Raw genomic sequence first — 27,814 nt, 5'->3', positions numbered from 1 at the left:
CCTGTGGTGCAGTGTAGACATACCCTGATAAAGGAAGGTGAAAGCCCTCAGTGAGGATCACTCCCAGGAGCAATGCAGTGGTAGCTAGTGGTAGGCCTAGCTCCCATGCATACAGACCCCATTGCCCCAGCCTGTCAAAGCCCACACTTCTGATTCAGGCCTTTAGGTCCTTTAGCAGAGTCACCTGGTGATGCTCCTCAACAGTGCCGAAGTTCTACCTCAGCATCATCTCAGGGTCCTAATGCAGCATTCTTGAGGTCTGTTATTTTAGACACTAAATAGCAAGAGAACACTAGGGTTGGGGATAGCAGGGTCCAGAATGAAGACCCACTAACAGCTGAGAAGGATGTACTGGCCCTTTGCTGCACCCTGGCATGCTACAGCCAACCCAGAGACTGTAGCTGCATGCTGCAGTGTGAATGTGTGTGACGGAGTAGTTCAAATAAGCTGAATTCAAATCACTGATGCTGGGAAGGGTAATACAGGGTAAACTGATGCTGGGAAGGGTAATGCAGAAAGAGAATAAAATCACTGATTTCTAGTGACCTGAAGAAGAGCTCTGTGTAGGCTCAAAAGCGTGTCTCTCACCCCAGTAGCAGTTGGGCCAATAAAAGATGTTACCTCGCCCACCTTGTCTTTCTAACCCTGACGTTCACACTGGAACCGGAGCTTCCTCTGAGTCTCCTGGCTGACTAAGTTATTGAAAATGATGGGAGTGTGCATTAAGACCAGCACAGGAGACATGGTCTGAGAACTAACACACTTCACCACCACAGCTAGACATGCCTGCCTAGGAGCACTGGGGCATGCAGCACCTTTGAGATGAAACTTGCTCCTTTCACCCCCCTGAAAGTACTCTCGGTGGGAAACGCTTCTTGTCCCTCCATAACCCTTTCTGCATCAAAACTAAGGTTTTTAAATTAAAAATGTTATTGCAGAACAGTCACGATAGTGCTGAAGGATGAAAACCTTTGAGAGACAGGAAATGGGAGCCAAGAGCAGAGATTGCAACCAGGGAAGAAGTAAGACTGTAATAGACACGGATTGACATTTGGATGAACATTGACATGGGGCAGAAGAATGCTGTGGGCTGGGGTCTCCTTCAGACTATAGACCCTAGGCATGTGAGTCCTTGTATGTGCACTTAATACATCTTTCTTTATTCTACTTGTATCATTACCAGGAACCTGTTACAAAGTAAATGTCAGTGTGTGATGTGCATGAAAGTCCCAAAAACGTAAGGTTGGAAATTATACTGCCTTGTCCCTGAGGACAGCCTTTCTATGCTGTACTATCAAGGAGCCTTCTAGTTACAGTCTCTTGGCTATTTCACACCCTAACCTGCACATACCCTCACTCAGACACCAGCCTCTCAATATGAACCACCCCAAACACACTGGCTCCCAGCCCTCTATTTATAAGGTCTGTCTGGGTCACATGACACAGATCAGCTGACCTTTCCCATAAAAGGCAGCTTTCCAGCTACTCTAGCCCCTCTCTCAAAGCAGAATATCTCAGCGTGTGGGTGAAACAAATGCACCTAACAAATAAGGGTCTTTTTCTGGTCTGCAGTGAAGTTTGTGGCCTGGAGCTAGGGAAGTGATTCCGATGTAAAAACAGCTGAAGTTTTTTTTTAAAAATTATAAACTGAAAAAAACAGTTCTTCTTCCTCCTCTCTGAAAAGTGAGCCCTAGGTGGAGACTGTGTGTTCAGCCTCACAGCAAACACACTCCTCTCGATTACACCCAGCCCTCTGACCAGCCACACCTCTCCCAAGGCAGAGGCTTGCAATGAAACCCTCAGCTCTTTCCAGCTCCGCCCACAGGTTTTATCTCTTTCTTGTTTTGATCTCCCCTCCCCCTCCTTTATGGATACAAGGGAAGGGCAGAAACATAGAAATTTAGGGCTGAAAGGGTTGAGATGTCTTCTGGGCCAGCCCCTTGCTCTGAGGCAGGACCAAGTCAACCTAGACCATCCTTGACAGGGGTTTGTCTAACCTGTGCTTAAAAACCTCTAATAAAAGGGATTTCACAACCTCTCTAAGAAGCCTCTCCAAGTGCCTAACTATCCTTATAATTAGAAAGTTTTTCATATCTAAAATGACCTAAATTTCCCTGGCTGCAGATTAAGCCCATTGCTTCTTGTCCTGCCTTCAGTGGCCATGGAGAACATTGATTACTGAGCTCTTTAGAACAGTCCTAAACATATTTGAAGACTGTTCTCAGGTCTCCACACTTCAGCCTTCTTTTCTCAAGACTACACATACCTCGTTTTTTAACCTTTTGAACCTTTCCTCACAGGTCAGGTTTTCTAAACCTTTGATCATTTTTGTTGCTGTCCTCTGGACTGTCTCCAATTTGTCCACATCTTTTCTAAAGCCTGGTGCCCACAACTGAACACAGAACTCCAGCTGAGGCCTCACCAGTGCTGAGTAGTGCAGGACAATTACCGCCCATGTCTTACATACCACACACCTGTTAATACATCCCAGAATGATATTAGCCCTTTTCACAACTGCATCAGACGGATGACTCATGTTCAATATGTGTTCCGCTATAACCCCCAGATCCTTTTCTGCAGTACCACTGCCTAGTACTGCACACAGGCATCAAATATCAAATTCCCCATTTTGTATCTGTGCATTTGATTTTTGATGCCTGTGTGCAGTACTCTGCAATTGTCTTTACTGAATTTCAGCTTGTTGCTTTCAGACCAATTCTCCAGTTTGTCAAGGTGATTCTGAATACTAATCTTGTCCTCCAATGTATTAGCAACCTCTCTCAGCTTGGTGTCTTCCGCAAATTTCATAAGCATCCTCTCCACTCCATTATCCAAGTCATTAATGAAAATATTGAACAGGACTGGACCTGGGATAGGCCCCTATTTGGCCTCACCTGATACATCCTCCCAGTTTCACAGTGAACCATTGATTATCTTTGAGTATGGTCTTGAATCCAGTTGAGCACCTACCTTATAGTAACTTCATGTAGACCTCATTTCCCAAGTTTGCTTATGAGAATGTCATGTGGGACTGTATCAAAAACCTTAGTAATATCAAGATATATCACATCTACTGCTTCCCCCCATCCACTAAGCCAGTAACCCTGTCAAAGAAGGAAATGAGATTGGTTTGGCATGATTTGTTCATAACAAATCCAAGTTGGTTATCCCTTATTATCCTCTCCATGTTTATAAACTAACTGTTTGTTTATACCAGTATCTTCCAAGGTATCAAAGTGAGGCTGACTGTTCCCCTTTTTTAAAGCTAGGTACTACATTTTCCTTCTCCAGTCCCCAGGGATCTTAGCTGTCCTCCAGGAGTTCTCAAAGATAACTGCTAATGGTTCTGAGATTGCTTCAGCTGGTTCCTTAAGTACTCTAGGGTGAATTTCGTCAGGCCCTGATGACTTAAATACATCTAATGTATCTAAATATTTCATTGCCTGTTCCTTCTCTGTTTTCATTTACTTTCCTTCCCCCGGATATAATATTAAGTGTTAAATATCTGGTCACAATTAACTTTTTCAACACCTCAGCTTTCTTGATGTCATCCATTATTAGCTCCCCTTCCCTCCTAAGTAGAGGACCTACATTTTCCTTCATTTTTATTTTGCTTCTAATGTACTTATAGAACCTTTTCTTATTGCTTTTTTCTGTTCCATGGTGCAACTCATTTTGGGCCTTAGCCTTTCTGACTTTGTCCCTACAGGTTTGTGCTGTTCCTTTGTGCTCCTCCTTAGCAATTCAGCCATGTTTCCACTCTTTGTAGGATTCCTTTTTGATTTTCAGGTCATTAAAGAGCTCCTGATGGAGCCATATTGGCCTTACCATTCTTTTCATCTTTCCTTTGCATTGGTATAGTTTGCTGTTGTGCCTTTAATATTGTCTCGTTAAGAAACTGCCAGCTCTCCTGAACACCTTTTTCCATAAGATTTTCTTTGGTGGGACTTTTACCTACCAGTTCTCTGACTTTGGACTTTTCCACATTTGCTCTTGTCATAAATATAAAGGGAAGGATAAACACCTTTAAATCCCTCCTGGCCAGAGGAAAAATCCTTTCACTTGTAAAGGGTTAAGAAGCTAAGATAACCTCGCTGGCACCTGACCAAAATTACCAATGAGGAGACAAGATACTTTCAAAGCTGGAGGAGGGGGAGAGAAACAAAGGCTCTCTCTGTCTGTGTGATGCTTTTTGCCAGGAACAGAAAAGGAATGGTGTCTTAGAACTTAGTAAGTAATCTAGCTAGAGATGCGTTAGATTCTGTTTTGTTTAAATGGCTGATAAAATAGCTGTGTTGAATGGAATGTATAGTCCTGTTTTTGAGTCTTTTTGTAATTTAAGGTTTTGCCTAGAGGGATTCTCTATGTTTTTAATCTGATTACCCGGTAAGGTATTTACCATCCTGATTTTACAGAGGTTTTTCTTTTACTTTTTTTCTTCAATTAAAATTCTTCTTTTAAGAACCTGATTGCTTTTTCATTGTTCTTAAGATCCAAGGGTTTGGGTCTGTGTTCACCTATGCAAATTGGTGAGGATTTTTATCAAGCCTTCCCCAGGAAAGGGGGTGTAGGGTTTGGGGAGGATTTTGGAGGGAAAGACGTTTCCAAGCGGGCTCTTTCCCTGTTATATATCTTTTAGACGCTTGGTGGTGGCAGCAATAAAGTCCAAGGGCAAAAGGTAAAAATAGCTTGTCCCTTGGGGAAGTTTTAACCTAAGCTGGTAAAAATAAGCTTCAGGGGTTTTCATGCAGGTCCCCACATCTGTACCCTAGAGTTCAGAGTGGGGAAGGAACCTTGACAGCTATATTTATTGTATCTAAACCCATTTGGAAACACTAGAGTTACATGACACAATGCTGACTGTGACATGTGGCCAATGAAGACCATGGCAAGTTGTGTTTAGTGTCTTATCAGACAGTGGTGGTCAAAACAGAGTCCCAGAGAAAATTATCCTGCCAAGGAGCCTTCTAATGCTGGAATTTTCATTGTAGACAGGCAGTAGAATACGGACTGGAAAATCCAGATTTCGGGTGCCAAAAGTTCTGAACCAAAGCCCACTGAAGTCCTTGGGAGTCTTTCATTGATTTCACTGGGCTTTGGATCAGGAGAAAGAGAAGATCTAAGACTATTTCACTAGTGGCACCAGAAAACAGCCAGTCAAACAGCCAACCAAATGGTCCCTTCTGGCTTTAAAATCATAGAATCATAGAATATCAGGGTTGGAAGGGACCTCAGGAGGTCATCTAGTCCAACCCCCTGCTCAAACCAGGACCGATCCCTAATTAAATCATCCCAGCCAGGGCTTTGTCAAGCCTGACCTTAAAAATTTCTAAGGAAGGAGATTCCACCACCTCCCTAAGTAACGCATTCCAGTGCTTCACCACCCTCCTAGTGAAAAAGTTTTTCCTAATATCCAACCTAAATCTCCCCCACTGCAACTTGAGACCATTGCTTCTTGTCGTGTCATCCGCTACCACTGAGAACAGTCTAAAGCCATCCTCTTTGGAACCACCTTTCAGGTAGTTGAAAGCAGCTATCAAATCTCCCCTCATTCTTCTCTTCCGCAGACTAAACAATCCCAGTTCCCTCAGCCTCTCCTCGTAAGTCATGTGTTCCAGTCCCCTAATAATTTTTGTTGCCCTCCGCTAGACTCTCTCCAACTTTTCCACATCCTTCTTGTCATGTGGGGCCCAAAACTGGACACAGTACTCCAGATGAGGCCTCACCAATGTCAAATAGAGGGGAACAATCACGTCCCTCGATCTGCTGGCAATGCCCCTACCTATACATCCCAAAATGCCATTGGCCTTCTTGGCAACTAGGGCACACTGCTGACTCATATCCAGCTTCTCATCCACTGTAACCCCTAGGTCCTTTTCTGCAGAACTGCTGCCTAGCCATTCGGTCCCTAGTCTGTAGCAGTGCATTGGATTCTTCCGTCCTAAGTGCAGGACTCTGCACTTGTCCTTGTTGAACCTCATCAGATTTCTTTTGGCCCAATCCTCCAATTTGACTAGGTCCCTCTGTATCCTATCCCTACCCTCCAGCATATCTACCACTCTACCAGCTTTTTCCACATCCTCTGTCACTAGGTTGCCTCCATGCTTCAGTAAGGGTCTCACACTTTCCTTGACTTTCTTCTTGTTGCCAACATACCTGAAGAAACCCTTCTTGTTACTCTTAACATCTCTTGCTAGCTGCAACTCCAGGTGTGATTTGGCCTTCCTGATATCACTCCTGCATGCCCGAGCAATATTTTTATACTCATCCCTGGTCATTTGTCCAATCTTCCACTTCTTGTAAGCTTCTTTTCTGTGTTTAAGATCAGCAAGGATTTCACTGTTAAGCCAAGCTGGCCGCCTGCCATATTTACTATTCTTTCTACACATCGGGATGGTTTGCTCCTGTAACGTCAATAAGGATTCTTTAAAATACAGCCAGCTCTCCTGGGCTCCTTTCCCCCTTATGTTGTTCTCCCAGGGGATCTTGCCCATCAGTTCCCTGAGGGAGTCAGAGTCTGCTTTTCTGAAGTCCAGGGTCTGTATTCTGCTGCTTTCCTTTCCTCCTTGTGTCAGGATCCTGAACTCGACCATCTCATGGTCACTGCCTCCCAGGTTCCCATCCACTTGAGCTTCCCCTACTAATTCTTCCCGGTTTGTGAGCAGCAGGTCAAGAAGAGCTCTGCCCCTAGTTGGTTCCTCCAGCACTTGCACCAGGAAATTGTCCCCTTTGCATCTATGACCCCAAGAGGTGTCTGGGTTCAAGACCACCCTGCCTTTCCCAGACTGTTACATGGGAGCTAAGTACTGCCTAGATCCCAGATAAATGGCAGTCCCAGTAGAGGACAATGCAGTTGCTACATGAGGATGGCTGTAGGGTTTTTCCCTGTGCATGCTGTCACATGATGAACCCGTGTGCCCTAGGAAGCCAGGGAGTAGTAGCTAAACAAACAGGCATTATATCAGTAACCTCTCTGCCACTTATTGATAAGAATCCCAGATCTCTATTGCCATGTCCTATAGCAATAAAGCATCCTACTGGCCTGCCTTTACTGTTAACATTGGGTCTCTCTGCAGCAGGTAACAATAAAGGGATGCCTTTTTACACATGAAAAACAGACACTTGACCAAACTGGATTAAAATCAAATCAGTTCCTGACACCAAGGAATGAGACCTGCATTAGAACAGGGACAGACCAGCTGATTGTGGAAAACATCTCTGGTTCCCCAGACTGAGCCCTGATGCCCTTCAGCCTCAGATAGACCCCCCACATTCCCACCCCACTATCCATCCTCTTTGTCCGCTTCCAAGATAGCCGGGAATTGCTCTTTACCAGTTATTCCCTGTTTACCTGCATTACTCCACACTCTGTGCTACAGCCTGAGACCCATCAGAGAAGATGGGAGACAAGCTTGTCCTCACAGATATTCAAAGTTGGGTGCTGGAGGGATGCATCAGTGAGATGGTGAAGAGGAGGGTCATAGATCAAACTGGAACAGCAGGACTGAACTAAAAAAGGCTGGAGAATTTGACTGGGCTCAGTCAGGGCAAAGAGAGAATTGTGGAATGAATAAGGCTTCAGGGGTAAGACTAGACAGAAAGAGGAAGAAGGTATCAAGACAGACATGACCCCTCTAGTAGATTCTGGGTCAGTTCAAAGCCCTGAGTGAAATTTTTGGAACAATTTTTTAGTTGCAAAATTGCCTTTTTTTATCATTTGAAATTTTTCATGAACTATGGTACAGTTTTTCTAAATTTTTCATTTTCACTGGATTTTTCGTGACATTTTTCCTGGTAACTGCGACAGACAGCATTATCAAAATCACTGTCAAAAGCTGTTTCATTTCTGAGAAGCCAGGGTTTTTGGTCAATAACTATTTTGATAAAAATGTTAAAAGATTTTGATTGGTTGCTGTGTTGCGGAAGCCATGTTGGTCCCACTATATTACAGGGACAAGGTGGGTGAGGTAATATCGTTTATTGGACCACCTTCTGCAGGTGCCAGAGACAAGCTTTTGAAATTCTTTGGAGCTCAGGCTAACTTGAAAGCTTGTCTCTTTCCACAACGGAAACTGGTCCAATAAGAGATATTACCTCACCCAGCTTGCCCCACTAAAAGATTAGGGGGGAAATTCCCCAAATGTGAAAATAGTCTATTCCGAACCCAGTGAAGCAAAATCAATGTCAGTATTTGGAAATTTTCTATGCAGTTGTTTCCCCAGGTTTCAGCTGGCTCTGTAAGTAGTTTGAGGCATGGACAGACATTCAGATCTGAAATCTTCTCTTCAGCAATCTGCTTTGCAGATTGTTGCAGTGGTGGCTGAATGCTTTTTGCGCAGACGGTTCTCCTGATGATGTCTCCTACTGACTTGCTCTGCCATCTGCTGGTTGTAGCAGCACTAGAGATACTGCCCTACTTATAAATTAGTAATAAAATGAACTCCTTTTTCTGCTGAGCCATCTGCAGTCCCATTCAGAACTATTTGCATTGTGCTTAGTTTTCCTGCTTAACGGTTCAGAAACAAAATGGGGTAGCAGTTGGGCCCAAGACATTTAGGACCTTCAGACACAGTTTATTTTCACTACTTGAGCTGCCTTTACAGCCGTGGCTACTTCCCTCTTGATTGTTTCTTGCCTCTTAAATTCACTATGGTTACTTCATAGAGTCACAAATTTTAAAACCATAATGGACCATTGTGATCATCTAGTCTAGTGGTTTTCAAACTTTTTTCATTTGCAGACCCCTACAAAATTTCAAACAGAGGTGCGGACTCCTTTGGAAATCTTAAACATAATCTGCAAACCCCCAGGAGTCCGTGGACCATAGGTTGAAAACCATTTCTATGGTAACAAAAAGCTTTTGTGGACCCCTTAAACATAGTTTGAGGACCCCCAGGGTCCACGGACCACAGGTTTAAAACCACTGATCCAGTCTGACCTCCTGCATAATAAAGGCCATAGGTTCTGACAAGGGTGGGAATGAGCGTACTGTGCTGGTACCTGCTATGACTAGACCCAGCCAGAAAGTAGAAATCTCTTCCTGCAAAAATTCATGTCTTTTAAATCGTTTTCGTCATAAACTGGAACAGAATTTTTGGCTGGCCGGATGCCCACCTACAAGGTTCTGGTCAATTTCACTTTCAGTGATAAAAATGTCCTGTGTACAACAGAGTGTATTGTCTCGAGCATCCTAGAGCACACCGCTTTACCAGGAGAGTCTGTTGCCAACGGCCCTGCTAGAGAAGTTCAGTGGAAGTCACAAATTGCTCGCATTGAACAGATTGCCATCCCGGTTGTACAGGGTGGTGCTCTGCAGAAGGGAGTTCTTTTGAACAAGAAAAGAAGGTCCCATTGTAGTCTCAGCACATCCCAATGGACGGTTGGAGTCATTTTGACAAAGCTAAAAGAAAAGGAGTACTTGTGGCCCCTCAGAGACTAACCAATTTATCTGAGCATAAGCTTTCGTGAGCTACAGCTCACTTCATTGGATGCATAAAGTGGAAAGTACTGACAAAGCTGGCTGACTTGCTTTGGCTGTCGATGCAGCCATCAGTGAAACCAGCCCCGGGGATAGCGCTGTGAATTCCAGTGAACTCGAGGGTTGATTTAAAGACCCAGCCATAGACCTTGCTGGTGGAATTGACACGGGGCTCAAAGAGACCACTACGTTGTGTGACAGGGTCAGGCCAGATGGCTACAGGAGAGTGATAGAAGGCAGATATATTAGCTCCAGGTTAAGTAGGTCCCTTTACCCTGGGTAAGGTAACAGGGAAGGTTTTTAAAACAGAAAGGAACCTTCTGGAGACAATTAAGACTGACAGGCTGATTAGAACACCTGCAGCCAATCAAGAAGCTGCTAGAATCAATTAAGGCAGGCTAATCAGGGCACCTGGGTTTAAAAAGGAGCTCACTTCAGTTTGTGGTGTGCGTGTGAGGAGTTGGGAGCAAGAGGCACTAGGAGCTGAGAGTGAGAACGCGGACTGTTGGAGGACTGAGGAGTACAAGCATTATCAGACACCAGGAGGAAGGTCCTATGGTGAGGATAAAGAAGGTGTTGGGAGGAGGCCATGGGGAAGTAGCCCAGGGAGTTGTAGCTGTCACACAGCTGTTCCAGGAGGCACTCTAGACAGCTGCATTCCACAGGGCCCTGGGCTGGAACCCGGAGGAGAGGGCGGGCCCGGGTTCCCCCCAAATCCTCCCAACTCCTGGTCAGACACAGGAGGAGTCGACCTGGACTGTGGGTTCATGAAAATGGCCAAGCTGAGGGCTGCCGTGAAACTCCAAGGCGAGCAAATCCGCCAATCAGCGCAAGACCCACCAAGGTAGAGCAGGGACTTTGTCACAGTTGGTGATGTCAACCTCTGAGGTTTGACTTGCCCATCGGAGTTTCTCCAGCTCACAGTGAAGTCTTCACATCAAGGCTGGATGCTTTCCTGGAAGATATGGTTCAATCAAGACATGGGCTCAGTACAGAGGGAAATTGGGTTAAATTCACTGGCCTGTGTAATACAGGCAACCTGACTCATAGATTCGTCATAGTTTTTAGGCCAGAAGGGACCATTACATCATCTAGTCTGAGTCACTGGCAAAACTCTCAGTGACATTGATGGCTCAGGATCCAGCCCTAACTCCGCAAGACGCCAATGGGGGAAGATTTCAGAGTAGCAGCCGTGTTAGTCTGTATCCGCAACACGAAAAGGAGGACTTGTGGCATCTTAGAGACTAACACATTTATTTGAGCATAAGCTTTCGTGAGCTACAGCTCATTTCATCGGTGAAAGCTTATGCTCAAATAAATGTGTTAGTCTCTAAGTGCCACAAGTACTCCTTCTCTCACTGGGGGAAGAGTTTATTTTAAAATCAGCGTGGATCTAGAAATAACCAAAATAATCCAATGCCTCAGAAACGTGGGTGAGCAAAGGGGCAGTTTGCAGTTTTGGGTACAGTCAATGTACCTTCCAGCCTAACTGCAGTGCTAACAGGGGAGGGAGTCAATCTCCAAGGGCTTATTCGTGTAGTAAGGTGCTGCTCAGAGGAGCAGGGGTGACAAGGTCACTCCCTAAATTAGCAGAGGAAAGGTGAATGGTAGCATGTGCCCGTGACTGTTCACATTAGGGGTGAAAGCCTAGCCCAGTGAAGTGCTGGGGAGTTTTACCATTGATTTCTAATGGCACTAGGGGGGTTCATCCTCAGTGTCTAGTCCTCAAATTTCCATTAATAGGATTGGGAAAGAATTTTGGACCTGACAAATGGAGCCTGGGAAGCACCCTGCCTTCCCTGGGACAGTCCTTACTGGGTCACTCATTTTCCTTTCCTCAGTTGAGAGACTTTTAACAGAGGGCTTGTAAGGGTCCGTGGTCATCCCTCCCTGTCCATCTCAGCGAGGGCCCCTGCCTGCTCACTACAGAGTCCTAATAATCTCCAAAAGCTCTTAGCAACTGGCCAATATGCCCCCATCTAGCATAGATGCACAGTATCCAGAGCAAGGTACCCGATCCCCATGCAGCAGGGTATGCATCTACAGCTGCTCGTGTGGCATAGCAGGATGGCAAATGCCTGAGGGAGAGTCTCATGGCAAAGTCTGCTGCCAAGTCTAACTGAATCTGTGACCCTTTGTTGCACGTGTAGACAGTCTGGAGGGAAGAGGGGGACCGTGCAGTTTCAACTGGAGCTTGTGTGAGGTTTAAGTCAGACCATGTGGCTTTCCATTACCTTTGGTGTTAATATGTGCCTCGGGCCATTGCAGCTGGACTAATGCTCAGTGTTTACGTTCTAAAATGCAAGTGATAACAATAATAGCTGGTTGGATGACAATTCTCTCCCTTTTAGAATAATGAGGCTTAAAGTCAGTGACCTGGGAAGTGCTGAGGGTAGATGTCTCGACTTATCCTTCAACTAGCTCAAGTGATAGACAAGGGAGATGCTTCAGATCTTAGCACAATCCCTTACACTGCCTGGCCAATAAATTAAAGACTGGGGTGCACTATGACTTCATTATTCGTATTTATTAATAATAACAGGGCCCGTACCTAGGTTTTTTACTTGGAGTTTTAATCAGTAGTTGAATTTTGTTTTTTAATTCACTGTCCATACAAGGGAGTAGTACTCTGAGTGAAAGCAATGGATACACTAGGTAGCTTCCAGAGCCCTGAATACAGTAAGAAAGCTCGCTGCTAGCCACTGAGCTCCTTTGGCTAAACAAGAGGACATGAGTATCGATGGAGCAGAAAAGGAGATCGGTGACTGTGGGCCAGATTCTCCACTAGTGTAACTGGAAGTAGCTCCATGGAACTCAGGGGAGCTCCGCTGATTCCCCAGCTGAGGATCTATCCCTGTGTCTAACCGGCAGGAGGCTGACTGGCTCTGAGGATGAGAGTGCAGAAGAATCTGAAACCATCAGTGCCATGGCAGTCACCGACGTCTGGAAATGAACAGAGGCTCCTGTGCAGAGCCTTGAGCGCAGGGGTGATGCACACGCTTCCCTGCCCTGCTTAGAACATTGGTAGCTGTGCCGAGCATTAGCTAACGCCCCCTCTGCCAGCCTGGGCCAACGGCAGTCGCCTATTTAGCATTTCAGTTTTTTAGGGTGGGAGAGACCCCTGGCAAGTTTAAAGCAGACTGCAAGGACCCACTTGGCCACTGGATGTCATTGCTGTTCAGTTTGATGTTAGTAGCAGCAGGGCATGAAGCTCGAACCGTGATTTATCAGCAAAATAGATGCATGCGTACTGTACAGAATGATCAGCAATACAAGCTGCCTCCACCCACCCCTGCTTGGTGTATTTCCAGCAAAATGTATCACAAAAAAGGAGGCCCATGATGAATCAAGGGTACTCTGTGCTGCCGGGGGTATTTTAATATAGGGAGATTGTTCTCGCCGTTCTTCCATAAAGCACCCAGGCTGCGTATTCTGAAGGCAAACTCTCCCAATCGATATTTTCTCTCGCCTGTGTCCTCTCCCCATCAACTTCATATGGATTCTAATAAATGAATGAGACTAATAACGCAGCTTGCATCAATTTGCCTTTGTAGATGGCATGCACTTTCAGCAGCCTCCGTGTAATTAATTCAGTGGAGCAGCATGTCACTGTTACATTTTTCTTCACCCACCAGCACAGCGGAACAAAAGGAATTTGCTCGCCTGCGCTATTGTGAAGGAATTATTTTAATCTGTCGGTTTTTCATTTGGGATGGAGAGTTGAAGGAATGGGAAAGTGGAATTACAGAACTATTTGAAGCAAGCATGTCCCTCTAAAGGACTATTTCAAGCCAACACCTTGAGTCCTGGACCATACCCAGTTGGAAGAGGGTCATGCCTTGTGGAAGAGGAAGTGCTCTGTAGCTCTAGGGCTCCAATCCTGCAAACATGCAGGTATTTCACTTTACTGCCATGAATGGCCCCACTGATGTAGCCCCATTGAAACCATGGGAGCTATTCAAAGCATGAAAGTTAAGAATGTATAGGTGTTCGCAGAATCAGGGTCCTGAAGCATCGTAAGACATTGTTTCTGACTGTAACTCTCCACTTATTGGACAAATAATTCAGCACTGAATTATTCATAACAGGTCCAGTGTCTTAAAGCCCCTGCTCCTGGAAGCCCATGATTATGGGAGGCTCTCAGCTTTCATTTTAAACAAAAGTAAAAATATCTGACCAGCTGTAGCTAGTTAACACAACATTGACTTTGGCTGTGCTTGGCAATTCTAAACATTTCCTGCATATAGTGCTGAGTAATTCCCATCATTCAGGAAAGGACTTAACCCCTTGCTTAAGAGCTGTCCTGGGTAAAAAGAAAAGGAGTACTTGTGGCACCTTAGAGACTAACCAATTTATTTGAGCATGAGCTTTCGTGAGCTACAGCTCACTTCATCAGATGCAGAAGGGCATGCATCTGATGAAGTGAGCTGTAGCTCACGAAAGCTCATGCTCAAATAAATTGGTTAGTCTCTAAGGTGCCACAAGTCCTCCTGTTCTTTTTGCGAATACAGACTAACACGGCTGTTACTCTGAAACCTGTCCTGGGTAAAGACAGACTGAAGCATTTGCTTAAATGCTTCCCACAATCAGGGTCTTTCTGAATCTGTGAAATGCAAAAGTGCTTTCCTCTGACATCAGTGGTAAAGCCTGGATCCCCAAAGCTTTTGTTCATGGGAATCTCTGGATGTTCATTGCGTGGGGTACCTGGACAGGGAGAAGATGTCTGGTAGTAGAGAACTCTTTAATCTTGCAGAGGCTGGTTAAGCAAGATCCAGTGGCTGGAAATTGAACCTAGACCTATTCTAACTGGCAATAAGATGCAAATATTAGACAGGGAGGGTAATTAGCCATTGGCGCATCATACAAAGGGATGTGGTGGATTCTCCATCATTTTTTATTTCAAAATTCACTTCCCTTTTATGTAACAAAATATGTTTAAAAGGGAAAAATCTCCCCACAGCAGCACAAGGAACCATTTCATTTTTGACCCAAAATTGTTGTTTGACCCAAAACCACATTTTTGTTCCTCGCGTGGTCCAGCCACCAAACTGCTCCACCCCTAGTGCAGTGACAGGAGCATTCTAGGCACAGCACTCGGCGCATGCACTGGGCACAGGGGTAAACCTCAGCATGTCACTGGTATGCAAGTATATCCTGGATCTGAAATGTAAGGGAGGAGCAGAGCACCCAAAATTAGTGGGAGATCAATCCCTGTCAGTGCTGGTACCACCCGAGAGGACGAGGATTTCAAGGTGAGCACATGATGCTCTCCCTCCATCTCGCAGGCAGGCAGAATGGCAGGTTGTGTGTCTCCCCTTTTGGGCTGCCTGCTTGCAGCAAACAGCCCCACTGATCCTGTGCTAAAGCAGGGGGGGTGACAGAGGGATGGTGAAAGACACGCCACCCCTAGCACTTCCAGTAGCCTTGCAGCAAGCACACCCAGGAGCGATTCCCATTTATACATCAGCTTTGGAAAACTCCCAGGAGACAGTAGTTCAGCGTTTCTCCTGATCTTAATTTGAGATGTCCGAATGTTTCCAGGCTCGTTCATCCTGCCTCTAAGTGAATCTTTTCTGTGCCTGAGAAACCACCCTGTGGATCCTTTTCAGCATGACGAATGTGACATGCATCGGGAAGGGGCCTGAGATGCATTTGTAGGAAGAGACGTGAGTGAGTGATTTGCTAGCTGAGTGCAAGATGGCGTCGACACACTAGGTACGTTAAACCAGCGTGGTTTGTGCGGTCTGACACCAATGTGCTGGGGATTGTACCCTTTTGGCCCCAGCCTTCTCCATCAGCTGCTTTGGATTCACTTGTTTTATCTCAACCACATTTACTCTAAAGACATAAAAGCACAAAGCAATGAACAAAGGGCGTGTGGTTGGAGTGGGAGTTTATCATAGGAGCTGGCACCATTCCCCAGAGGGGACAGGCTCAGGGAAGGGAGTGTGTTTCCCTGGCTCATCCAAGTGCTAAAGACTGTGAAAAGGGATTCTGGTTGCACCTGTTGGAACTTCAGGGACCTCTGTCCTCGCCAATGCACAGTCTCTACCCATCTGGAGCAAAATCCTGAGAAATGTTGGGGAACAAAGCCCTGAATGCAGCGGGCACCAACAGGGACCCTCGCAGACCCTGCCTGGGGCTCTCATGAAAGATGATGCTCATTTACACCAGGAACCAGGAAGAGCATGGTAGTTAGGGCTTCACTATGCACATTCTGCAACAGATGGGCAGGGAGCTGAAGCTGATGGGCCCCAGAGACCCTTCCATGGTATCTGTAGGTGTATTTAATGCTGGTTTCCACTTCCATTTGTGGTCAAGGCCTTTTCCGTACCTCTGAGATGCAATGACACCAGGAATGTTACTGATTTCTCTGTGCCTAAAGAGAGTTATCTGCTGGATCTTGATAATACTGACACTTTAAATCAACGGGGCAGGGACCCGAGAGGGAGAATTGATCTTTCTCTTGGTGAGCCCAGTACAACAGGGAAGCCATCCCATGTGGTTTGGCAAATCAGGGTGAGATAGATTTCTTTCTGGGCTGGAAACTGTGAACAAAGAAGGAGGAAAACCTCACTCCATCACCCTAAGTCCTGTAGCACACACCAACACACTTATGTTGTAGTCCACTAGCTAAAGGGTTAATCACTGAGGTGCACCATATTTCCATCAGGGAACCAGCCTGAGTCAGTTTTCTCTGGGGAAAGGGGATTGGAGGAATGAATGTTACACCCATACTGGCCACTTCACAGCGAGATCACTGGGCATTTTACACCCACCTCACCCCGAGCATGCCAGGAACTCACAACAATGGCAAAACCTCCAGCTCTTACCTTGACCACACCTCAGACGAAACCAGCCGCATCCTCTGTGTTACTCTGAGCAAAGCAGACGAAGGAGGGAGTGCATTGCAGTTAGTTTATTGAAACAAATGATTAGAACGATTCGAGCTCTCACTGGAGGGGGTGGGGTGAGAGCACCGGGAGCTTCGGCTGCATGCAGAGATAGGAGAAAAGCTCAAATCAGAGAGGAAGAAGAGGGGAGCGTCCGGTATTCATCCCTCCGAGATCCTCACCTGGCTCTGCAGGAATCCTTACCCCAGGACGTTCAGTATCCCCTAAAAGACAGAGCAAGAGCAGTGAATGCAGAGCTGAGCTCCTGGCCAGGGGTTACATTGCACAAGACCAGTAAGAAACAACTTAGAGCTGCAATAAACAGCTGCGAGATTTTGGGCAGCAGGGCCACTCGCACTGGAGTCACGCTGCTTCTCTGGGCTCCGTTGTTCTTTGGATCTCCCCAGTTTGTGATATTTCCACCACAGTTGTACATTACCCAGGAACGTGCAGTTAAGGGACCGAGTCCGCGGCTAGGCCGGGAATAATGCACAATGAGTGGGAGATAAGAAGAGACTTTGTCCTGTCCCAGGAGCTTGAATTAAATGCCTGTCATGTTCTGGGGCATGGGGTTATTGCAGGCTGATGCTGGCCCTTTAAGAGGAAGCAGGGCCAGGGCACCTATGCTGCATCAGAGGACCCTGATTAGGGCTTATAAGGGGGCCCCTGACCTAGGGAGGAGGGAGACCTGGTCAGTCAGAGTTAGGAAGCTGCAGGCAGTAGGACTGCCCGAGTCCCCAGGGTCAGGGAGTGAGAGTCTGAAAGGAAAAGTAGCCCAGGGGAGCTGACGAACTGCTCTTCTTTGGTTAGGTTATGTATGGGACAATCAAATACCCAAGAGAGACCGTGGGCATGGCAGTATGTCCTTTGCAGGCTGGAGAGAAGCAGTGCCCTGTTGCAGGGGCCATGCCAATTGGTGGCATGTTGCTTCTCTGGGCTTGGTTGTTCTGTGGATCTCCCCAGTTCTAACGTTTTGCCCTCAGCTGCACATTGCCCAGGAAAATGCAAATGGGGAGCAAGTCTGTGGGCTAGGCAGGGGCTATTGCATGATGGGCTATGAGCTCAGGAGAGGTTTGGACCTGTCCCAGCAGCACAGCTAGGAAAAGGGGCAGCATTTTGTAACATTTCGTTCATTTACGTTTGTTGCTGAAAGGTACATAAAAAACTCTTGTCGAAGCTCAGCAATGAGGGTCTCTCCTAGCCAGTGGTGAGCTGGAGCCAGTTCGCACCGGTTTATGTGAACCACTTGTTAAATTTTGAAGCCGGTTTAGAACCGGTTGCTAAAGGGGTGGGCAAACTCCAGCCCGTGGGACCGTCCTGTCTGGCCCGCCTAAGCTCTTGGCTGGGGAGGCTCCCCTGAGAATCCCTTTTTCATTTTTTAGAGTAACAGCCGTGTTAGTCTGTATCCGCAAAAAGAAAAGGAGTACTTGTGGCACCTTAGAGACTAGCCAATTTATTTGAGCATGAGCTTTCGTGAGCTACAGCTCACTTCATCGGATGCATATCGTGGAAACTGCAGCAGACTTTATATACACACAGAGAATATGAAACAATACCTCTTCCCACCCCACTGTCCTACTGGTAATAGCTTATCTAAAGTGATCATCAGGTGGGCCATTTCCAGCACCCACCTGATGATCACTTTAGATAAGCTATTACCAGCTGGACAGTGGGGTGGGAGGAGGTATTGTTTCATATTCTCTGTGTATATATAAAGTCTGCTGCAGTTTCCACGGCATGCATCCGATGAAGTGAGCTGTAGCTCATGAAAGCTCATGCTCAAATAAATTGGTTAGTCTCTAAGGTGCCACAAGTACTCCTTTTCTTTTTTCATTTTTACTCACCCGGCGGCACTCCGGGTTTTCGGTGGCACTTCGGCGGCGGCGTGAAGGAGCCGGTTCTTCAGCTTTCAGCAGCTCATCGCTGCAGTCCTAGCTCCTCTCCGTGGCTTCTCCTGGAGCCCCTGTCAGTGACTCTCTGCCTGAATTGGGGATGTCATGTACCGAGAAGGTGCATAGGGATCAAAGCTGCTCAGATACGAGGGCCCTTTGGTCTAATTCTCATTCGGTAGCAAAAAAAAAAACCAATAGAGTAAGCAATTAACAATAAAAATATCTAGATGTATATATCTTTCTTTCAAATACAAGACAGAGAAACATTCACATGCAACATATTAGTGTCCTGGAATATCCCCTGGGTATAAAGTCAGACTCAAAGCACCGGTAATCTCCTCGCCATAGGAGGCAATACGCATACGGTCTGTGTATTCTTTCAAATGCCATGGTGCAAATTAAACCTGGGCACCCAGATATTGGAAAAGCCTTCTGAGTTTGGTGTTTCTTGGATGTGTTCTAACTTTTGGCCCCATTCACTCCTTATATTCAAACTGGTATTAGTTTGGGTCATTTTTTTCCCTGTAGCATTTCCATTCAATGTTAATTAATAAAAAATCCAGGTTAGTTGGAGATTGATATATTGAACTTAATTTGAGAATGGGAGAAAAAGAAGGTGGATTTACCAGCACCCTATGAAGAGCAGATAGCGCTTTGGGGGTGAGCTGGTTCACACAGCCCTGTACCCCTCCAACCAGATCAGTGAGGACGCTGAAAGGAACGGGAACCCGGTTTGGCATCACATTTGGCACAAGGTTTGATACAAGACTGCCAGCCACACTCAGGACAGCAGAAGCTGCAAGATGAAATCATCAAACAAACTCAACAGGAGGATGAACAAACATTTTGAATGTCCTTGTTGCTAAAGCATTCGGGGCTGTTTCTCAGTGTTAGGAAGGGGAAGAGCATTACATGGGCAATGGCCAAAGTTATAAAAGAATTTATTGAATAACATAGATGAAAGCAGCAATCTGCTCCCAGGTCATGGACCTTTCCCTCAGGGTAAGGATACACTGGGACTGCACGGCCTCCTCACCAAGCAGATCACTCCACCACCTGGGCACACTGTGATTTAAAATTCTAAAATGTTTTGAGAAATAAACAAAAAATTAAAGTTTGTGACTTCCTTTTTAAAGTGATCTTTTCCTAACATTAGGACTTTCAGTAAGAATTTTATAACTTTGTTGTCTAGACACAAACTGCAAATTAAAATCTTTTGCCAAGTATTTAATTTTGCAAACCTTGATAGGTAAACTATTCTGCAAAATCAAATTATTTCCACTCACCTAGCTCAGTGTAAACCATGACTGTATGATGGATGGTTATTTATTTTAAACATAATGCACCAGATCCGGCTCTGACTTACACCTGTGTAAAACTGGAGTAACTCCACTGCACATGTGAGCAGAAATGGGCCTGATCCATTTACATATGAAATAATGACTCAAGAAGATGCTGCTCAGATACTGTTGACATGCTTCATGACAGGAAGGTCCAAGCTGCTCCCAGAGCCACAGACTGCAGCAGATTTACACAGTATTTTTAATTAAGTTCTACAGGGTTTTTTTGCTTAGGGTATACACACTTATAGAGGTTTTCAGAGGAGCCCAACCCCAGCGGCATTTGGGTATTTAACTCCCTTATGCCCTCTTGAAAACCTAGCTGGGGCTCTGATGTGACTCTTGCAGTTACCATAAAGATGGCAGCCTGCAGAGATTACAAGGCTGCTCTGTTCAGATCACTGATTGTGTAAAGAGTTGTCACTTTGGATGGGCTATCACCAGCAGGAGAGTGAATTTGTGTGGGGGGGTGGAGGGTGAGAAAACCTGGATTTGTGCTGGAAATGGCCCAACCTGATGATCACTTTAGATAAGCTATTACCAGCAGGACAGTGGGGTGGGAGGAGGTATTGTTTCATGATCTCTGTGTGTCTATAATGTCTGCTGCGGTTTCCACGGTACGCATCTGATGAAGTGAGCTGTAGCTCACGAAAGCTCATGCTCAAATAAATTGGTTAGTCTCTAAGGTGCCACAAGTCCTCCTTTTCTTTTTGCGGATACAGACTAACACGGCTGCTACTCTGAAACCTATACTGAAATATTTGCCAGTTGTCTTAAATGCTGCTTTATGACCAGCATCCTTATTTATCGTACAGATTCTGACTGAGGGACTGGTCCAGATCCCATTGGGTTCAGGAGTCTTTCCATTAACACCAAAGGGAAGGGGATCAGACACTAAGTGAATTTTTCCGCAGCAGGAAGAATTGCAGTTTTCAACCAAGGCATCTTCGGTTGCAGAGGTTCCATACACACAGTGTTCCACAGCTCACTCACCTGAGGAGCAGCAAAGCGCCAGGGTGACAAGCGTGAAGACAACTGTCAGCTTCATGGGGGGGATGGCTGTCTATTCAAGATCAAGTCTTAAACTGCGCGATACTTAATAAATTCTCCTGTAGAGCAGTACATGCCCAGCACCTGTGTTTATACTGGGGACCCTGCCTGTGCTCCTCCCAGTACTTCCGGTGGCAATTAATCTGACACATTTGCACAATTAACGATCAGATGAAAGATGCAAATACCCCTCCTCTTGTATCCTGCTTTGCAGGGGAATGGAAAACACTGAAGAGGGATACCTGCCAAGTTCTTCTAACAGCTGGCCATGTGTACAGGAGATGTGGCTGAGGGAGAAGAGCGTTAGGCCTTTTGGCTGTAGCACATGTCAGAACATTTCATAATGCACTCGGGTTTTCAGATTAGGTTTGTGACAAGCAAAAACTTCTGTTCGCTGCCTCACAAATCTCCTTCACTTCCCTGGGGGGAAACAAATAATACTCTGAGTCTAGATGTGTTTCTAAAATGGAAAGAAAATGGACTTCCCATGTCAGTCTCAATTTATTACTGCGATGTACGCTGAGTGTTTCCTGAGTAGTCAGGAAGACGTGCTGCACGAGAGCTCACTTTCTGCACACGCTGCGCGAGTCTGTCAAAGAGTTAGATCCCAGGTTGGTACTTCAGAATTGCATTTTGGTGACACAAATGGCCAAAATCTGCCATGCATCAAAATAGCTTGTTCAGTCCTGGGTTGCTGACAGAAGGAATTCCTGAGCGGGGCTGTTCTGACAATAGAGACTACAAATGTACCCAAATTGTGAGCTCAAGTCGAAAATGTATGTAAACGTTCATAAGACGTTACAATAACCTACAATCACCAGTGCTGGTGGGGAAAGGTACAAAAGGGAGACAGAATAAGTGAATTAGTCTAAACAAAAAGGCCAAGTTGACCCAATTCGAAGACTGTGTTGAAATTAATCTTATTAAGAACAAGAGATGTAGAGCTGGAAGTTAATGAACCATAATTGGTAGGTCGGATATTAGGCTTAATTAATTGAAAAAATAATCAGGGGATGGGTTATTTCACCTGGCTCCCTTTTGGGGTCCTTAAAAAAATGAAATTTTGTGGGTAAAGAACAAAAAAAGAAAAAGAACAGGTGGAGAGGACAGAGGGAGGCACTCCCACCATTTCCTGGGACCGTGGGCCTTCACCGTCCAATCCTGGGAGGTGTCCTGACCAGAACGGGCCACAAAGAGAGGGACCCAGATGATATCACCACTCCTGATGGCGCCACCTGAATCCCAACCACCACTCAGGATGGTCGTTATTGCCAGCCCCGATGCCGTCGAGCAGTCTGCCAAAGAAGGGGAGTCTCGCCTTCTGAGACTGGCCTTACCAGCCGCCGCCGCAATATCGCCCGTCCAGTGCCACTCATTTATTCTCTTTTCCCCACCTTCGATTCCATCTAAGAGACGGTCAAACACCAATGGGTGGGGGGGTCTATCCACAGCTAAAGGGAAAGGGAACAAGGGAGACTGCAAAAATGAAAGCCTTTTTCAGCACTGCACAGTTAATTGCTGTCACTGCTTTTCTCTTCTTTTCTGTATCTTGAATAAAAAGTTTTAAAAATACTTAACAGTGTGCGTGCGCCCGTGCTCAGCGAGCTGAAGTCTCTGTAAACCAAGCCCCGGACCCTGTTTAACTCTGTTTAATGTTAACTAGGAACGAGATTACGTTAAAACCTTTGGCCCATCTCTTTCCTCTAAGTTAATACAACAGGCCTACACATTCCAATCAAGCCTGGAGGCAGGCAACAGCGTGGCCCGTCCGACTGCAATGTTCAAAACCCTTGCACTACGACTGGGCGGATCCTGGGAGCAGCTGACCCCCATGAGAGATGGTCCTAGGGATTCCCTCTGTGTTGTTACAACCTCAGTTCCCTTGTCGTTCCTGTCTCACATGGCGCTTGCTGACGTCTAGCTGGGCCTGTGAGTACCAGTGGTTCTGAGCCAAACTTTGGATCCCAGCCACCCCAGCCACTGGGAAACTCCGTCACTCCTGGGGGTATATTCATTTCACACGGTCACAGTTACTCTTACGCAGGAGTTAGAATGAAAATATACCGGTCATGCCTTAGCTTGGCAAGACCCAAAGTGAGGGCGCCTCTGCCTGGAATGGAAGTTGCCCATCAAGGAATTAACACTGTGCTATAATTACAGATCCTGGATACCTCTCATCTGCTGAGTACATGAAGAGCAGTAACGGCTAAAATTGAGTGCCAGCAATCCAGCCTTTCCTGTGGCATCTACTAGAGGGACTCCTCTGTACAATGACTGCACTGTGCTCGCTCTTGGACAGATCTGCATGGGAGAGCAGAGGTGCACACTTTTTACAGATGCTGGGCTAATATGGCACTGAGCTACCCACGTGCCAGACACATCTGAACAGCACTCTGCGTGAAGCGAGACAGGCATCCGAACATGAAGCAGTCGAATGACAGATTTTCCAAGGACAGCAAAACAGAAAAGTCCTTCGGCTAGATCCTCAGCTGATGTCAATTGGCATCACCCCACTGAGGTCAATGGAATTCAGCTGATTTACACTAGTTTGGGATTTGGCCCAGTGATTTCAGTGATGCAGCTTGCAGAGGGTAAAGGTGGCATAACTGGACCCTACTGAACATGGGTTAAATTGACTCCTGGGCACAGGCCAGCAGATGGCCTACATGTCACCCACACTAATGCAGTGTGGTTCCTTGTCCCCCCGTAGAGGCTAGACAATGTCCAGACATTTATGAGTCTGCTACTGGCTTTGAGCTAATAAGCCTGATAGTTTAGCTTAGCTGTAACCCTGCAAACTAATGCTTCATCGAGACGTCTGTGGTGAATGGAGCGTGTGCGGGCTCTCTGCACAGGATGGAATTTCACCCCCTGACTGTTGTCATTCAAGTTCCTGAGAGCTGTCGACTGCTACAGCTGGATGTAGATTGTGGTGGGCCTTTGGGCATAGGAGGAACTGGACAGGCATTTCTACCCAGCTGCACCAAGATCATTCCTCATGCCCACTAGGCAATGAAGTGGTTCAGCACCCAGCAGGCGGACACGTGCGGTGGGATGAACGCTTTCCTCCCCATTTTGCAAACTGGCCTGCCTCATGCTGCATAATTCCAGCTCCATGTGGATTCCCGGGGACAGCCAGAAGCAGATTTCATCATCTTCATTTGGCCAGAGGTTTGTGGCCATTCTTCTCTGATCTGGACCTTGCCACAGACCTCCGGGCCTTTGTAAGCCCCAGGCTGGATTACTTCACGGAGCGCTATTTGAACCTACGCTTGAAGACCACTCAGACCCTTCCGCGAGTGCACACTGAGGCTGCCTGCTTAATGCGCAGTGCTAGTCTGATGGAGCAGGTTACAGCTGCCCTCCCCCGAATGCTGAGATTGACCTATAGCACCCTGGATACCTCAAGTCCCAAGCTTTCAGGCTGCTGAGCATTCTTGACTCCCACTGACATCAAAGGGATGCTTCTCTCCCTGTTTGCTCTCACAGCTAGGATGCTCTGGCTAACCATCCTGGGGGGCTGGAGAACAGGATGTCCTCAGAGGCAGGTCCTTGGCGCAGCAGCTCACCACAGTGCATTAGAGCCCAAGTCTGTTTGCCTACAGGGCCCCAGGCACTGGACCATGGAGGTGATTGTGTGTGATGTGCTGAGCTGTAGCTTGGGACAGGGGATTCTGATGAGGCTCATACTTGTCAGCACTCCATGCTCCGTATATTGGATGAAGTTCTCCGCCAGTGTCGACTGGTGCAGCTCCACTGAAGTCAGTTCCATTGAACAGAGCTGTACCAGTTTGCATCAGCAGAGAATTTGGCCGACTGCACTTCAAACCAGAGGCTTTGTGATAACTGCCATTGTATCAATTACAACAATAAAATAAATTGACACCTGAAGCTCATATGTTCAGCGGGGGGCTGGAACAATTTTTATACTGCGGGTGCTGAGAGCCATTACACCAAACTGTAAACCCTGCATATAATGGAACCACTTCAAGCCCCCAGCACTGCTAGGTCCAGCACCTATGAATGTTCAGTTCTTTGTGTCAAAAACATGGATCACTCCTAATTCCCTTTCTAATTCAGGCCTAATTGTATTTGAAGTACCTGGCCTCTCCAGAGACACTGCCTCAGAAATTAATCCTTGCTCATAGCCAATTAGTTTGCACTGACATTTAACTAGTGTGCTGTAAATATCCGGGGTTTACATTGTTCTGTTGGAATCTCATTTCATTTGCATGATAAACACTCTGTAAATACTTAAGTACTCACTACCTTAAAGAGCTGTGTGTCCCAGGGTAAATTAACAAGGACGTTTGGAGGGGAATCTTCCTTTGACAGCAGTATTGCTACCCTTGGCTGTTCCTATTTTGGCTCAAGCTACTGTAACGCAAACACTTTTTCTAATTGATTTTGGCATCTACTCTTCTGCGTTCAATTAATTACAACTGCCTTGATTCATAAGCACCTCTTAGTAATGTTTTACTCTGCTCTTCTCTAGTTATTTTTGGCTGAGATATCAAAGTGCTTCAGAAACATTCATTAACCCTTATAAAACCCAGCGGGGTGTATCTGCTCTCCATTGCAAAAGGGCCCTAGAATCATAGAACCGTAGGGCTGGAAGGGACCTCAAGAGGTCACCAGGTCCAGTCCCCTGCGCTGAGGCAGGACCAGGTTAACTTAGATCATCCCTGAAAGGTATTTGTCCAGTCTGTGCTTAAAAACCTCCAATGATAGGGATTCCACAAACTCCCTTGGAAGCCTATTCCAGAGCTTAACTCTCCTTTGAGTTAGAAAGTTTTTTGAAATATCTAACCTCAAGTTCCCTTGCCTCACATTAAGCCCATTGCTTCTTGTCCTGCCTTCAGTGGCCATGGAGAACACTGATCACTGAGCTCTTTAGAAGAGGCCTAAACAGATTTGAAGACTGTTCCCAGATCTCCTCACTTCAGTCTTCTTTTCTCAAGACTAAACAAACTTACCTCGGTTTTTTAATCTTTTGAACCTTTCCCCATAGATCAGGTTTTCTAAACCTTTGATCATTTCTGTTGCTGTCCTCTGGACTGTCTCCAATCTGTCCACATCTTTCCTAAAGCCTGGTGCCCACAACTGAACACAGGACTCCAGCTGAGGCCTCACCAGTGCTGAGTAGTGCAGGACAATTACCTACGGTGTCTTACTTACCACACTCCTGTTAATACGCCCCAGAAGGATATTAGCCTTTTTCGCAACTGCATCATATTGGTGGCTCATCTTCAATTTGTGATCCACCCTAACCCCCAGATCTTTTCTAGCAGTATTGCCGCCAAGCCAGTTATTCCCCATTTTCTAGCTCTGCGTTTGATTTTTCCTTCCTACCTGAAGTACTTTGCACTTGTCTTTATTGAACTTCATCTTATTTCAGACCAATTCTCCAATTTGCAAAGGGCATTTTGAATTCTACTCCTGTTCTCCAAAGTGCTTGCAACCACGCACACCTTGGTGTCATCTGCAAATGTCATAAGCATCCTCTCCACTCCACTATCCAAGTCAGTAATGAAAATGGTGAATAGTACTGGACCCGGGACAGCCCCCTGCACAACCCCACTAGCTATACCTGTCCAGTTGGACAGCAAACCATTGATAACTCCTCTTTGAGTGCGGTCTTTCAACCAGTTCTACACCCACCTTATAGCACATCTCCCCAGTTTGCTGGCGAGCATGTGTCACTGGCTGGCCCTCTGAGGCAAGCTGGGCTCAGCTTTGCCTATGGCTTAGCAGCTATCGCTCATCCTCACTGATGAGCTGGCAACACAAGGGCTAATTAGTGACCCCAGCTGGGTGTAATGGGGCTTGGTTAGAAAGACTGGCCCCAGCTGTGGTGGGAAGCAGGGTGAGCAGGACTTCAATAGAGTCAGGAGCCCAGGGGAGGGAGGGGAGCCCCCCGCTGGGAAGAGACTGACAAAGTCTGGCTGAGGCACCCCCAGGGAGCAGATTAGGCTCCTGTCAGGGGCAGTCCCGAGTTAGAGCTAGCAACAGGAGAAAGAGACCCCCAGGGAGTAGAATACGCTCCTGCGGGGGAGCCCTGAGCCAGGGCCTACAAGGAGAAGGGAATAGAAGAGAAGCCAGGGAGGGGCAGAAGACCAGGGGATGTGGTATTTGGACCCCCAGCAGGAAAAGCCTGGGGCATCAGAGCTCACAAGAGCAGGGAAAAGTGCCCCAGGAGGGGTGACGGACCTTTTGTGCGCCTCGACTGAGACTCTGAGCACTCTGGAAGGGGAGTGAACTGTTATATGACCTGGCAGAGGGCCCTGCCTCAGAAGACACCATTGCGGCCAAGAAAGAGGTCCCTCGGGGAGGAGTCAGAAGTGAAATCTTGCAATCCTGTGTCCAGGCTCAAAAGGATACTTCAGAGGCCAGGATACGGCATGTCATGTGGGACTGTGTCAAAAGCCTGACTAAAATCAAGATACATCATGCCGACAGCTTCCCCCGTCCACTAGGCCAGTAGCCCTGTCAAAGGAGGAAATTAGGTTGGTTTGGCATGACTTGTTCCTGACAAATCCATGCTGGCTGCTCCTTATTACTCTGCTATCCCCCCAGTGCTTACAAACCGATGGCTTAATTTGTTCCAGTATCTTTCCAGGTATCGAAGTTAGGCTGACTGGACTGTATTTCCCCAGGTCCCCTTTGTTCTCTTTTTTTAAAGACAGGTACCACGTCTGCCCCTCCCCAGTCCTCTGGGACCTCAGCCAGCCTCCGGGAGCTCTCAGCAATAAATCACTAACAGCCAAGATTACTTCAGCCAGTTCCTGCAGTACCCTAGGGTGAATTTTGTCAGTCCCTGAGGACTTGAATACAGCTAACCTGGCTCAATAGTCTTTAACCTGCTCTTTCCCTAAGATGACTTGTGTTCTTTCCCCATTGTTGTTAATATCAGTTGTTAATTATCTGGTCACCATTAACCTTTTTAGTGAAGACTGAAACAAAGTAAACAAACAAAACAAACCCTTCAGCCTTCTTGATGTCATCAATTTGACGTAAATCCAGTAATTTCCTACGATGGAGTCTCCAGATGGAGACGGGTGATTTGACCCAAGGTGTTTCTGTTGCATGCCTAGAATAACAGAAATGTGTTGTGGTGGTCAAAATAAAAAATGTCCACAGAGGTCAATTGAATGCTTAGTG

The sequence above is a fragment of the Lepidochelys kempii genome, chromosome 8 (genome assembly GCF_965140285.1).
Source record: "Lepidochelys kempii isolate rLepKem1 chromosome 8, rLepKem1.hap1, whole genome shotgun sequence".
NCBI classification, from domain to species: domain Eukaryota; kingdom Metazoa; phylum Chordata; order Testudines; family Cheloniidae; genus Lepidochelys; species Lepidochelys kempii.
Note: the sequence above shows the minus strand (reverse complement) of the source record.